Source organism: Babylonia areolata, chromosome 1, assembly GCF_041734735.1.
Source record: "Babylonia areolata isolate BAREFJ2019XMU chromosome 1, ASM4173473v1, whole genome shotgun sequence".
Classification (NCBI taxonomy): Eukaryota; Metazoa; Mollusca; class Gastropoda; order Neogastropoda; family Buccinidae; genus Babylonia; species Babylonia areolata.
Window position 1 is genome coordinate 63,776,809 of NC_134876.1, and position 15,886 is coordinate 63,792,694.

General features: G+C 41.8%; 1 protein-coding gene across 4 annotated transcripts in view; it reads right to left on the reverse strand.

The window, feature by feature from the left end:
• Window positions 1-15,886, reverse strand: part of LOC143285432 (uncharacterized) — a 75,254-nt gene that overhangs the window by 58,227 nt on the left and 1,141 nt on the right. The window lies entirely within an intron of this gene.

A 15,886-nucleotide genomic window follows, 5' to 3' on the forward strand; every position in this document is an offset into this window, starting at 1 on the left:
TTCTGTTCTACCCTTTTCTTCTTTCTTTGATTTATGTTGTTGTTGTTGTTGTTGTTGTTGTTGTTTTCCTTTATATACAGTACAGTTATTGTTGCTCCCCTCTTTCGTCACCCCATCTTCTATGCAAATATGCGCGCGCGCGCGCGCATGTGTGTGTGTGTGTGCGCGCGCGCGCGTGTGTGCGAGAGTGCGTGTGTGTGTGTGTGTGTGTGTGTGTGAGTGTGTGTGCGCGCGCGCGTGTGTGCGTGCGTGCGTGCGTGTATGCGTACGTGTGTGTCAGTGTGTGTGCGTGCGTGCGTGTATGCGTACGTGTGTGTGTGAGAGAGAAAGAGAGTTTTTACTGTCCACCCGTCAATGCAGTGACGTCAATGACCAGGATGTGCCATGCATTAGTGGCTGGGAGGGTCTACTCCAAAACCGATCACCTAACGCAGTCTCCCTACCCCACCGTCAATCAGTCTGCTCATTGCCGATCTGATCAAAGCAAAGCTGTTCGATAACACTGGCCCGTTCCACTGGCTTTGGCTAGGAATACCCCGATGTGTGCTGATGCCAACTGTTGAGCCGTGACAGGTACTATAAAAGCTCAAGGACCGATTCGGTCTGAAGCACACGATCAATCATGCAGAAACAAAATTGGGAGCACAAAATATAAAATAGTATAAGACAGTATAAGAATCAAAAGGCCTTTTAAAAAAAAAAAAATCTTATAAGACAGTATTTGCTGGTGTCGCTAATAGCTCACGTACCTAACTTGCAATGCACAAGAACGCACATGCACAACCCGGGATTGGGAAACCAATGATATACATATACGATTCTCTTCTTAAATCAACGTCTTCTTTTTCAATAAGTCTATTAAGTAATTTTCTGTGTTTGTATTTATATTCATTTCAAATATTCACCTTTGATTCCAACACACCCTCCTTCTACCCAGGTCCCCCCCCCACCCCCACCCCCACCATTCAACCCCCTCCTTCTCCTCCTCCGACTAGCCTTTTAAACAGAAACATTCAAAAGTGAGACTACTTAGACAATGTGTCTGCAGTCACCAGTATGTGTGACGGGACGTAAAATACAATTTATCCTCCTCCTGATATGCGTATGTAGGTATAATTTGCAATGTTCACTTAACAATGTTCTATGTGTTCGTGTTCATGTACGTGTACGTGTACGTGTACGTGCGTGTGTGTGTGTGTGTGTGTGTGTGTGTGTGTGTGTGTGTGTGTATCAGTCGGAAAATATATTAGCATAATCAAATAAATGTGATTTTCTCTTCATGGCTGTTTCTGCTCGGTATTTCAATGTAGTGGCTCTGTCGATACTGTGGGAACTTGTTAAACGTGTAAAGGTATGCAAATACCAAACCAGGAACAATCAAATAAAAACTGAGATGAAGCAAAGTCGTGTTCACACACACACACACACACACACACACACACACACACACCAGAAAACAAGGTCTGACCGTGCGGCACTAATTTCACTTTTTAATTAACTGACGTATACACTGGGTCATACCTTTTTATTCTTCACAAGGGCGTGCCTTGGACATAATGTCCCAACAGGGTGTTGTCCTTACTTGGGTGTAAAACTGAAGATCTGAATGGGACACTGTGTCCTTATTGGTTACTGTCGTTATGTGGATGTAAAAAAAAAATACCTCCCTCGGACATTATCATGCCCTTACTGGGTATTTTGTTGTGTCGATGTAAAAGGACCTGCCATGGACATTATGTCCCTAATGGTTATTGTCGTTATGTGGGTGTAAAAAGACCTGCCTCGGATAATCAGTTATGCCCTTACTGGGTATTTTGTCGTGTCTATGTTGAAAGACCTGCCTCGGATATTATGTCCTTAATTGATATTGTCGTTATGTGGGTGTAAATTTTTTTTTTTTTTTAAATCTGCCTCGGACATTATCTCCTTGATGATCGTTGCCCTTATGTCGGTGCAAAAAGACCTGCCTATGACATTTTGTCCTTATCGGGTGTGCAGGCAAAGAGTGGGAAGGGAAAGGATGACCAATACAAACTTCAACGCCTCGCACTGGAGTCTGCACGTATGCATATTATAATTATACTGCACAAATCCAACCCAAAGAAAGGATCGTTCAGAACACCAAATCTAATAATCGAAACAAAGTCTGGAGAAAATGTGTGTGTGTGTGTGTGTGTGTGTGTGTGTGTGGTGTGTGTGTGTGTGTTTGTGCGTGCGTGCCGTGCCGTGAAGTGCGCGCGCTCTCCAGGGATGGTTATTCCGGGCCCCTCGGCAAATCCATCATCTGAGGCCGTGAGGGTGTGGGCGTTAAACTCGAATGTAACCGACCAACCAAGCAGACATGGCAGCACGTTTCCAATTCCTTTCTTGGTGTGATCAAAGGCAGCAGGAGGAGGGAGGGGGAGATGGTGGGTCATGGCACCGCGTCACAGTGATACGTCGGCTCTTTAGCACTGCTCATTGACGCGGTCACGAACCAATTAAGCTTTGCATGACCACTATCTCTCCCCAGCCCCCTTACCTCCCCGTCTCCCACCCTCTCTCTGTCACAATCCTAGGCCTTGCACCACCACCACCACCATCTCTCTCACCACCCCCGCCCACACCCCCTCTCTGTCTCCCTGTCTCCCCCTCTCTCTCTCTCTCTCTCTCTCCGTCTCTCTCTCTCTCCTGGCAGCCGAGATGACAGCACTCGGACGCAACGCACGCTACATTTCATTTCTTTCACCCATCACTGAAGGTGTTGGCGTGAGGCGTAGAGTGGTGTGTGTTATATGGGATTGTGTGTGTGTGTCTGTGTGTCTGTGTGCGTGTGTGTGTGTGTGTACATGCGTGTGCGTGTGTGTGTGTGTGTGTGCGCGCGTGCGCACGCACACGCGTGCGCGTGTCTGTGTGTGTCTGTGTGTGTTTTGTCATTGACATATTCCATTTGTCTTGCTTGAAAAGTCTTGATCATTGGTAGAGCCCGGTAGAGGCCTATGTAGCCATTGTTTTGCCATATTGATGTATTGATGTTCATTTTTAGCGCTCTCCCTGTTCTTAAGAGGTAGAGTGCATTAGTAGTAGCAGTAGTAGTAGTAGTGGTATCGTTGTTGTTATTGTTATTATTGTCGTTGTTATCGTTGTTATTATTATGGAACGCTGACAACCACTACCGTTGAGTTTTGGAGGTAATGGACTGATCGAACGTGGTAAGTTAGTTTGTACCGCTGGCCATTTTGGGGGGATTTTACTGGCATGCAAATACAGCCTGTTGGGTATATTTGCAGTATGTTTTGGTGCGGCCGCGGGCTGATTAATTAAGAGCACCCATAAACGGAACAGTCACCACAAAACGTCAGTGCTGGAAATCATATACAGGCAGTCAATGAGAGTGCTGTAAGGTCTTTGTTCTGGCACTGAGCACCTGGACTTCTAAGCCTGTCCAATCACCGTCCACAGTGTTGTAGGAGACCGGGAGCCGCTTCAGAATTAAGACTGACCGAGTGTGCGAGCCAGCTGTTTGGTCCGCCAGTTCGTGCCAAAGCGCCTCTTTGCTGTTAACGTAGTCCTCTGTGAATTGAGTAATCACTATGCCTGTTTGCCCTCCAGTCTACACCCAAGAATTGGTTCTTGTATGAAATTTGTCAGTTGTCAAACGTACGTTTTCTACATGGCCATGCCCATTTCCCATGCCCCCCTAACCTTTTTTTTTTTAAACAAATGATTTTGCTTTATATTTTCATATGTTTTGACACATACAGGCTATATACTTCAATAGCTGTCGTGCCTTATATTTTCGTATGTTTTGAAACATAAATACATCTATAGCTGTCGCATCTGCTCAGCCACAAACTATCAAACAATTAATAGGTAAGTTCAGTAAGTTACCTATCACCATGACAATCAAATCATAGGAAACAAACTGATCACTTAAAGCGTTTTATTCCATGCTAAAGAGAGGAAGAGAGAGGCGATGGGGGGAGGGAGGGGGAGAGGGAAAAGGAGAAACTTGAAAAATCCGTGTGTCCAATTTGTTTTTTAGATTCTGAGCTTTTCGAAACTGTTGTTTCAGTTTTCACCACCCGTGTTTCAGCTCCACTGATCTGTGAGAATTTGTGACTTCAGACATGATTATGTCCCTCGTTTTTATTTCCCTCGACCTATCGAAACACGTTTTACTGTGTGTTGAACTCATGGGGTGGGCTGAGGAGGACTGAGAATGACAACGACACATGAAATAATGCCAACTGATCCTTTCGTTTCTGTGCCTGGCCATGTTGTCCATAAATCATTAATCATGTACAGGCTCATATCAACGACCAGCATCAGCACACGAAAAACAGTGTGTGTGTGTGTGTGTGTGTGTGTGTGTGTGTGTGTGTGTGTGTGTGTGTGTGTGTGTGTGTGTGTGTGGTGATGATGATGATGATGTGGGGACGTCTTATGGCCTCGACAATTAACCAGCGCATTTGTTGTCTGATGAAAGAATGACTTTCTTTCATCTCTCCTGTGCCATCTGGCGTGTATTTTCTGGGGATGGTGAGCAAAGTGCCCATTCTGCTTCTGGTCCCATTCGAAATACCGCGAATCCTTTGAGGTTGACTCAAAAAAACATCATACCAGTTCAGAGCTTTAGCTGCTTGAAAAATCTACAATTAAAACAGTATACCAGGGATAAATCTTTGCTAATCGATTCAGCAAATCAATCATGAAAAAAACACCACACGAGGAGGGGAAAAAAAGCGAGCAAGCACCACAAAGACACCACGAACACAAAACATACGCCATATTTAACATGTATACTTTATGCATGATCTTAATCTCTCGTTCGATTTTCAGTAGAATACATCTGAATGGTTTTATTTTCGTTCGGCCCCTTTTGTTGACTGAGCCAAAAAATGAGAAAGAAACCCATGTATATTGCTAACGAAACGAGCCCATGACAGCTTTGCTGTGACTTTCTCTCTCTCTCTCTCATTTCGTTCGGTGTAAACGTTGATATGTGATGTATACTATTTCACAGTTGCTGTAATGTGGCTTGTATGTCCATGTACCCCACTTTATGGGGGGATATAGTTTTATAATGTATAGATGATTCGCATTCGCTTTCTCTCTCTGTGATGGTGTGTATGGTGCACTTTGGCAAGCGTGCTTCTGACCATGCAATGGCCTAGGCTTACGTGTGTGTCTAAACGTGCATATTTCACTTACTTTCCACATTAATTTTGTCTAAAAAAAAAAATAATATAAAGTGATCGTGTGTTTGTTTTTTCAAGTGTTGTCAATAATTGTATGAAATTTTCCGTGGGGGATTTTTTCATGAACATGGCAAAGACCTGAGTCCATGCCAACAACAGAATGTAGGCCAGTTCAGTTATCCACACCATCGATCGGACATGTCCAACGAAGGATTCATTGTCACCAGTCGGCAACGATTCGGGTTCGATCGGGTAAATCTCCCCGTTTCTGGCCTCTGATTGGCCGTACACAGTATAGCGCTTCAGTTGCATCGATCCGGGGATCAGAGGGAATCAGCTGGTTTCTGGGTGTGGGGGCCCAGTGTATCCACAACAACGTCCTCCCCTGAGGCATGACCTACCCGATAACGATTTGTTTTATATCCGTCATAATATATAAACACCTGGAGTTTCGCTGTATTCGGGGTGTGTGCTCAGTCGTGCGAATCGCTTCTCCAGCACGGTTTAAACTGAGGAAACCAATAAATTATGTTATTGCTTTTCCCCAGAAGGCGTTTTGTTTTGTTCCCTTCACATCCCGGAACCCGGATATAGTGTCTGATGAAGCAAATTCCCCGGGAAATGTTCCTTCTTCCTAAAGTTGGACCTTCTTCCCCAGAAGGTGATTGTTCCCCCTTAGCCCTTCACATCCCGGAACCCTGGTTGTGTCTGATGAAACAAAGTCCCCGGAAAATGTTTTTTCTTCCTGAAGTTGGACCTTCATGACATGAATTGACTTCATATGCGGTTATGAAACCAATGCACTGTGGGAAAGTAGTTTTTTCCTCGCAAAATTATTTCAAAATCACCAAACTCTGGTTCATTTATGATGATGGAGTCTCCCGTTGGTCCGACGGATGAGTAGGCAGGCAGGCTTATCTGTCGGTGTGTGTCCTCATTTACCCACCCCTAACTTTCCAGTATGGAAATATCAATTGTTACTGTTGTTTGCTAATGATGTGATTTTGTTGTCTGATACTGTTAATAGTCCCCAGAATCAAATCAGCAGTCGTGTCTTATTATTACCATTAACGAGAAACGCGTTGATTGCACTCGACAGTTAATCTATGTAAGACAAATGTTATGGTTTTCAGAAAGGGTGGGCATTTGTCTTCTGTTCGAGAAACTGAGATGGCAATTTTTAAAATAATGAGATATTGTATGTGTGCGTGCGCGGGGGGGTGGGGGGGGGTGCGTATGTGTGGTTGTGGTTTTACTAGTATGATTGTGTGGTGTGGGTGGAAAATACGCAAAATAAGCGAACGTCAGACCTTCAGTTCTTACACTGACCCAAGTACACACATGAATCAAAGGGATCAATCATCGACCCTACACAAAAATGCCACCTCTTCAATGAGCACCATCGCGTACCCAGGCAGTCCTACCTCGGCGACTGTAGAACAAAGCATTATCTTCTAGTGCAGTGTATGTATGGAGCCTACACATCCCTATCAGCAGTGTATGACGCCGAACCCACTTGACACACCCACCCGTTTCCCTGCGCTACCACATCAACACTGGTCACATTTCCGTCCGCCGCCGGGTCTGATCTGTCCCGTCTGACAACCTGTTAATGTGGGAATATATAGATCTCTCTCTCTCTCTCTATGTATGTATGTATATACATATACATATATATATATATATATATAGATATATGTGTGTGTGTGTGTGTGTGTGTGTGTGTGTGTGTGTGATATAGTAATGCGTATGACTTCCATTTCCCGAAAGTGGTCTGTAAGATGCGCATGCGTAGATCCACCATACCGTGCATGCAGAGCTCTCGGCTCTTTCATTTTGTGCACCCAACCTGCCCTGTTTCAACACTGCGTGCAGCCCCGATGACAAAAGTGTCTTCTGGCTCTCTTCACTTGAAATGGAAATGAAACGAATGCCTGTCAATAGAACGAAACCTGTTGTTACACGTTCCTCATAGTCAAAATCGAACGATGTTCCTTTGATGAAAACCGAAGCAGAAACAGCTACACCCACACAAATGGGGGTGATGTTTGGTTTGAAAAGCAATAGATCCGGATTTCAATTGACGATCAAACATATTATCAACAGCTATGGAACGTTTATATATTGAGAGAGGGGGTTGGGGGGGGGGGAACGCTGATTTCAGAGGATTTTCAAAACATTGTGACATTGATTTTGATTTAGGAGAGGGGTTTGGGGATTTGTCCTTGTTTCTCTCTTAATCTCTTTCTTCACTTTTGGTATAAGTTGAATACATACAGGTCTTTTCCGAATCCCACCATCTGGGCTTGCTAATGACCTTATTTCAATGTCGTGTTTATGCTCATAAAATATCCACTTCTTTTAACAAAAACAGTAGCTTCTTTTTCTGTTTTTTTCTTCTTTGTTTTTGCAACGCACGCACTGGTGTGTGTACATAAGAGAGACAGACAGACAGACAGAGATAGACAGAGTGAGAGAGAGAGAGAGAGCAGGCAGACCAGACAGAGAGCAGACAGACAGACAGAGAGCAGACAGACAGACAGAGAGCAGACAGACAAGACACTGACACCCAGGCAGCGGACAGACAGAGAGAAGACGGACGAACAGAAAAAGACGGACACTGACAAAGCGCGTCTTTCAAAGGAAGACTGGCCCATACTGTACACGACTCGGCAGCTGGATTTAGGAATATAAATGAAAACCTGCACTAAAATTCCTGTTCAGAGTGCGTCATCTACATATCATGTAACAGCTGCGGAGGGGTGCGGTTGGTGACCAGTCAAACCGGTTCACTGAGATGCATGACCGCTGATGCACATAAACAATCATCAGAAACTGACAACCCCATCCCCCACCCCTCTATCTCTCTCTGTACACACACACACACACACACACACACACACATATATATATATAGAGAGAGAGGGAGAGAGAGAGAGAGAGGGGGGGGGGATCTATCAGTAAATACACAGAGAAAGATAGTGATGTCATTGTCAGTCGCTGATCGCTCGATCCGAGGATATGCGCAAATATCATCATAAGGATCGATCTTGTAAGAACTATTTTGTTTGCTACATGGTTGTCTGTGTGTGTGTGTGTGTGTGTGTGTGTGTGTGACAGTGTGTGTGTGTGTGTGTGTGTGTGTGTGTGTGTGTGTGTGTGTGTGTTTCATAAAAGAAATACGATAATAGATCCTTTTTTTCAGATTTCAGGATAATACCAACTTTATAATTGTATAAAGAAAAACAATTGAAAAAATATTTTTAAGTTTAGTTCATTCTTACACATGGCGATAAAAGATTGTTCTGGAACTGCGTGGACGAGATCCTGCGAATTGAGAACCTCTGATTGGGCAGTGGCCTTCCTCGCATGCAATGACATGAGTTTCAACCTTTTCCACGCGTCCTTCCCACTCAGGATTCGAACTACGCAACTTTCACAGAACCAAGACCCAAACCCTGAACTGATAACTTGACTTTAATCAAGAGCGACAGCCAATTGGTTTTGAATTCCAATTCAAACAAGTCCTGCACTGTGCTTTCCTGATTTAACCCCTTGCCTACCGAGCATTGGTATAGATTGAAGATTTGAACTTTTGGTATCTGTTTAAAATGCAACTGACTCCATGCTTGTGTAATATTGCTTTTAAATGATGTAATTGATTTAGCTGATATCAACCCCAAGAGGAAGACTCAATCTCACTGACCTATCCTTTCACTTGTGTTGTTGTCGTTGGGGCACCACTGAGTTCAATAAGACAACGTGCCAGTGACCATTAACTCAGTTTCCTCCACCTGTCTCTGTCCTCAGCCACTGTGACTCTGGGATTCTGCCAGAATCATTCTGTGCAGTCTTTGGTATACCAGGTTTCGTGTCAGTCAGTTTCAGCTCAGTGAACCTTCATCTCAGTGATAATTATTATGGAGCTATATGGTACTTGAATGTTTCGGTGTTTAACTTGTCCCGCTAACTTATTCAGGATATCTAAAATACCTTGGGAACTGTTGGTCATGAGTCAAAGTCAGTTTAGTCTTTTCGGCGGCGCTGATTTCCATGCCAAATGCTGAGGCTGCATGCCGCGGCTTTGCCCAGATGTTCTACCACTGAAATTCAGTGGCCAGTTCATCTTTACTCCCTGCAAGACCATCAACATCATCCGCAAAACGCAGATTGGTAATCTCTCTTCCCCTAATGAAAAAGTGCCTTCAGTTCGTGATCTTCCAAGGCATCTTCCATATCCCTCTCCAGAAAAACACTGAAGAGGGCGGGCGATAGCAGGCATCCCTGACGCACTCCAACCGTGGTGTGGAACCAGTCTCCCTTGTGACCATTCAGGAATGCAGCGCTTGTGGCCTTGAGGGAGATGTCCTTAAATAACCCCAACACAATGTCCAAATAAAGAACGGCGACTGATCTCATCTTATCTCGTTGAGATGACAGCCCTGTGACAAGCGTACTTGTCAGTTGCAGTCAAGTAGTAATAACTTTCCAGTTCAATCTTTTTCAAATTGGCTATCGCCAAACTGATGTCAACAGCAATGATCGCGACGACTGAAAGCGGAGCTAACTTACATTTACAATCCCATCGCGGCGCTTCGAGGTGACAGAGCTCGACTTCTGCAGCAGAAATTGTATTTAAAAGCTTAAAGTAATCAGCAGCCGTCAGTCAAGAATACAGACTCGCCGTTTAAGTAACTGGAACTCTAAATTCACAGGTGTGAACGCAACTTGTCTTCAGTTCCCGCGAATAGGACAGAGGTGGCCCAGGAAGCCATGTGTGCGCGTGTGTTTGTGTGTGTGTGTGTGTGAGGCGGGAGGGGGGGTGGTTGTTTGGTTGTTTTTTTGTGGGTTTTTTTGTGTGTGTGGGGGGTGGGGGGGGGGCAATATCCACATTTCTTCCTCTCCAATCCTCTGTGTGACTGGTGGAGTGAACGTCCACACTTTGTTGTCAACACTACTCATTACGTTTTGAATGGAAAATTGTGGGTATTGGCCTCTCTCTCTCTCTCTCTCTCTCTCACGAAGTAACGTTAATAAAAGAAGAATTATATCAACACACACTAAAAACAATAAGCCAAGCTTTAAATTTTATGACTGACATGTGATTACTGCTGATTAACTGAAAACAAACAAAACAAAAAACATTTTTGACTCACTTGTGTAAACAAAGTGAGTCTATGTTTTAACCCGGTGTTTGGTTGTCTGTGTGTCTGTGTGTCCATGGTAAACTTCACCATTGACATTTTCTCTGCAAATACTTTGTCAGTTGACACCAAATTTGGCATAAAAATAGGAAATATTCAGTTCTTTCCAGTCATCTTGTTTAAAACAATATTGCACCTCTGGGATGGGCACAAAAAAATAATAATGAAGCCTAATTATATGCAAACTGCATTTACTGTTATATTTATATTTTTTGTATTCTCTAAACTTGGCACTTTGATCTGATATTCTGACCCAACAACAAGAGCAGTCATAATTTTTCCTTTTTTATGCCAAATTTGGTGTCAACTGACAAAGTATTTGCAGAGAAAATGTCAATGTTAAAGTTTACCACAGACACACAGATACACACACACAGAGAGACAACTGACCACCGGGTTAAAACATAGACTCACTTTGTTTACACAAGTAAGTCAAAAATTCAGTTCTTTCCAGTCATCTTGTTTAAAACAATGTTGCACCTCTGGGATGGGCACAAAAAAATAAATAATGAAGCCTAATTATATGCAAACTGCATTCACTGTTATATTTATATTTTTGGTATTCTCTAAACTTGGCACTTTGATCTGATATTCTGACCCAACAACAAGAGCAGTCATTATTATCATTTTTTGTTCAAACAGGAACTTCTTTTGCTAAGCATGGAAGTTTTATTTATTTTGCAAACGTTTTGGTGCAGATAGTAAAAAAGGGAAATTACTCTGTAATTAATGCTATGGGACTTAATTTGCGTTAAACTGATCTTTCTCATCTTAAACATTACATTTTGAAATTATATTCAATACATAAAAAGCTTGTGTGTTTTACTCTCAGTCACAAGTGAGTCTTGAAGGCCTTGCCTCTCTTGTTTCTAATGAAACTCTGTGTGTGTGTGTGTGTGTGTGTGTGGTGGGGGGAGGGAGTCTGGGGGGGGGGGGGGGGGGGGGGTGTTTGGCATGAGATTTGGTGGGGGTGGGGGAGGTGTTACCAGTACTTACATGTGATATATCAATCAAAATAAGTGTGTGTGTGTGTCTGTGTGTTGTGTGTGTGCCCAATACGCATTAGGAACGAGTGTGTAACAATCTGAAAGTTGTGTGCTGAAAGATTCCGCCTAAAGCAGCTCACATCAGCATTTCATTGTTTAATCAATAATAAAGATCTCTCAAATTTTCAAATGGTCTGCGTTTCATCACATATAACTTTCCAGCTTTGAAGAATCACAACAAACACACAATCGAAAAGTTTGTTCAAGACTCCACACCAAACGCAATTCTCAACACTCTGGTGATTGATGCAATAATAAGAAGACATGTAAACTGCAAGAGTTGAACAAACATATTTTTGCACACTGTCAAAAACTAATTTTGCTAGAACTAAAACACTATGAAAAATTATTTTGTTGAAATTCATCACACACACACACACACACACACTCACACGTATGTGTGTATTCGGACACACAGACAAGCAAGAACCTGACCATTACACACACTGACTTCGACACTGTTTAAGAGAACAAACAGACTTCATGGCAAAGGCACTTTTGGCATGTGACAATGTCTGACCAAGGCACAGCCCCTTGATCGCTCTGTGTGTTCTGAAGCATGAAACAGGATTGTGCATGTCCCTTTGGGTACAATGTGGCTGCCACTTCAAAACAACTTTGATAAAACATATAGTAGCATGGGGGGGCAAACGGCGGAACAACTGAAAGGAAAATGAAGTGTTCTGTAGTAGCACAGCAACAGCAGCAAGAACAAATGTAGCATTAGACTAAATGGGAATAGCTTGTAGCAGCAGAGCAACACCAGCAACAACAAACCTAGTATCTGAGTTAGTGGGAACAGTAGCACAAACAGCAGCAGCCAATGTCAATGAAAATTCTTCAGAGGATAGAATCAGTCGTCAATCCAAGTAACACATATACACATGCACACACTTGGGCATGCACAAACATATGTATCTTGTGACTGCAAGAACAGAAAGCAGAAAACTCAGTTGATAGATTTTTTAAAAGCAATTTTAGCAAGTATTTTATAAAACAATTTAGAAAATAAAAAACATAAAAAGCTGATTTCTTTAGAGACTATAACTTGACTGATCAGTTGGTCAAACTTGTGACATTTTTGGAGACAGTGAAGCCTGTTTTATGCCATCATCAAACACAAGCCATGAAATGATCCTTTCCCTCAATTCATAAAAGTATTTGATACTGAGGACCTTTCCCTTTTTTGGCATCTGCTTCTGTACTTTTGTAGTGAGTTAGCAGAAATGCCTCCTGACATTTAATTTTTTCTTGCAACAGTTGAAAAGATGTGGTCAATTTGTCCTTTAGATGTCAATGGTTGAATGTTCATGTGCAGCACATTTAACAAATAACATAAACATGCACCAAAAAGCATGTGGACAATTATGTTTAGTGTTCCCAGCCTTGAAAGACAGACTGACATTTACATGAAGACTTTTCTTTTGTAAGAATTAATTACATTTTTCATGATTCAATGTACATTTAAAAAATTAAAAAAAACTAACAAAAAAAACCCCACAATAGATGCAAAATGTGGTAAAATTTTGTCATCAGTGAAGACAAAGAGGATAGCCCATCATTATCACATATTTGATAGTAAAACAAATGCACAAGTTTGCAGACAGAACAAAATGGGTAGTGGTTGGCACTGTACTGTGGCAACATGCTCTCTCTGGGGACAGCAGCCCAAATTTCACACTGAGAAATATTGTGACAAAAAGGTAATACAATACAATACAATACAATATAACACAACACAACACAACACAACACAGTATAATACATGTTGGTGATCTTAACAGAATTCAATGTACTGTAAACATTGTTCACATTCTCTGATTCCACATGCAAGATACATGTGCATGGTTAAAAATTTGTACAACATGATGCATACATATTATCTGTTGAAATGCATTGCTTCTGACAAGTGCCCAACAACCTGACCAGTGCAAATCCAGTGTAGGATTTTCTGTGAACTGATAGTTCAGCCAGTTTGAAACAAAGCTAAACAATGCAAAAAGCTGATAGTTTAGCCAGTTTGAAACAAAGCTAAACAATGCAATATGTTTTTTTCTATTTTACATCTACAGTCGTCCAGTAGTGTTTTAGAATGTGATCAACTCACTGACTTGATGATATTATTAGCTTAAACAGCTGCATTCAGCAGACTACTTACACAAAAATTGTACATAACTATTTCATGCCATATTTTTTTTATGGTAAACATTAATCATTTCAAGTCCAGCAAAAAAATTAATCACATAAACCTGAAGTAAAAATCTAAACAGACACAAAAATGAATAACCATAAGACACTGAATTGCTCAAATAGCTAAAGCCAATGAAGGCATATATATATATATATATATATATATATATATATATATATATAATGATGGTCAACAATTTACAATACAGCAAAGTATCTGCACATATACCTTTAAGTACAGTCCACTTATGAGTCAACCTTCTCCATACCTTGCCCATCCCATTTATCCACACCTCCTTGTATGTGGGGGGGGGGGAGGGGGAGAGGGTACAGATGGGGGTTGGGGGGGGCAAGGGGGGGGCTGAATGTAGACTCCTACCTCTCTCCCTCATCTAAATCTCTTCTATCTTTTCTGTGCCCAACCCACCATACACACAAACACATATATAATCTTCCCAAAGTGCTTCTTATCCACCTGTCCCATTATTAGTTTTACTACCCTTTACTTCTGTTTATAGAAGCAGACATACAACAACAAGCCTAACATTCTCTCAAACATATTTGTCTGTGTGTTTGTGGCTGTCTGAAACATGTCTTTGTACATATATGTCAGAAACTTTTGTAGGAAACTACAAAGAGTATTAGCTACATTATATGAATTTGGTTTATGAGTGGGTTCCGTTCACTCTTGTGGGACTAGCATTCCTGAGAATGGTCATATATGTGCATTATATATACAGTTACAACATCTTTTCTCACCATTTGTTCACCCATTGACTTACTCTTTCACTGGTTTCTGGAATGGGGTCATCGTAAATAAATATTGGCTGTCATTTATATTTGTTGTCAGAGATGTTGGCATGTTTTGCTGTTCTGCATGGAATCATTGTTTGAAAAATCAATACCCATCAGGAAACTAAAGCCCAATGGATATGATAGAGAAACTCTCCCTCCCCCCCCCCCCCCCCTCCCAACACAGTACATGTATATAATATTATCTATTCACCCATCTATCTTATCTCTTTCTCTATCCATCTATGTATCTACCTGCCTTTTGTCCTATGTACCCCCTAACCTTTCACACATCCTTGAGAAGGAGTTCACAGTGCTTACAATGAAAGTTTTTCATGTATGTATGTGATGCATGCACATTGAAAAACAATTAATTGAACAATTCATGCATTAAAGTGCAATAGACCATTTACAAACATACCATATACAAACAGGGTGGCACACCCACACCAGCTTATACACACACAACCAGCTGAAGTTCAAGAAGTACAAGAGAAGTTACAAGAGTTTTTGAACAATAAGGTACAATACTGATGAATTGTACTGATTCCTTTCAGTTCAGTGTAGGCAACCTGACATATTTTATCAACAAGATCTTTTATACAAAGTTTGTGGTCAAACATGACACCTTCATTACAGATGGATTCTGAAAAATAATTTCCAATTTTACCATGGGTTAATTCTAGGGTCTGATTCATGTTTCCTGCATTGCCAGTCAGTAGTACTTCAGTCTTTGTTTAAATCAGTTGTCATTTTGATTTGTGATAGCCAGGATTTAACATCAGAGATATAAGGTTCCATCCCAGTGAAAAGTGGATGTATATCATAGAGCTGTATACCATCAGCAAATTCAGCGTGAGACAGAATGTGCTTCAGTGACATAAGACAGTGGTTGGGTGTACAGTACAAAAAGCAAGGGACCTTAAATGGTACATCAGGGGATCTTAAACTGAAGGGATGCAGGCTCAGAATAGAACTAGAAGCCCAAGATACAAGAATGGTCTGTGTTTTGACAGAGAGATATATGACTGTATGAATGAGAGGGCAACATCGTGAACATTTCTGAGGTGATGGAGGATAATCAAAAGATTTTCTGCATCACCAGAATGAAATGCAGCACTTTGGTTTTGAATCATCAGAAGTACAAAGCAGATTATTAAGTTTATAAACATGAAGAAGAGCAGGATCTGTAGAATGGATTGAACAGCATGCTGACTGAAAGGTGGGAAGAAAGTTCTGACTTGTAGAGATCTGTCTCTCTAATCTCTTTGTGTGTGTGTGTGTGTGTGTGTGTGTGTGTGTAGTGTGTGCGCGTGCTTGCATACATGTGTGTGTATGCGTGTGAACATGTGCGCAAGTGTGTCAGAAGGGGTGAGTGTGAAATCAAGTATGAAAGTTGCTTTTATATGTGAAAGCCCATTTTTGCCCTGCCATACTTTGTATGCATACTGGATGTGTGTAGTTCCATGTGCCT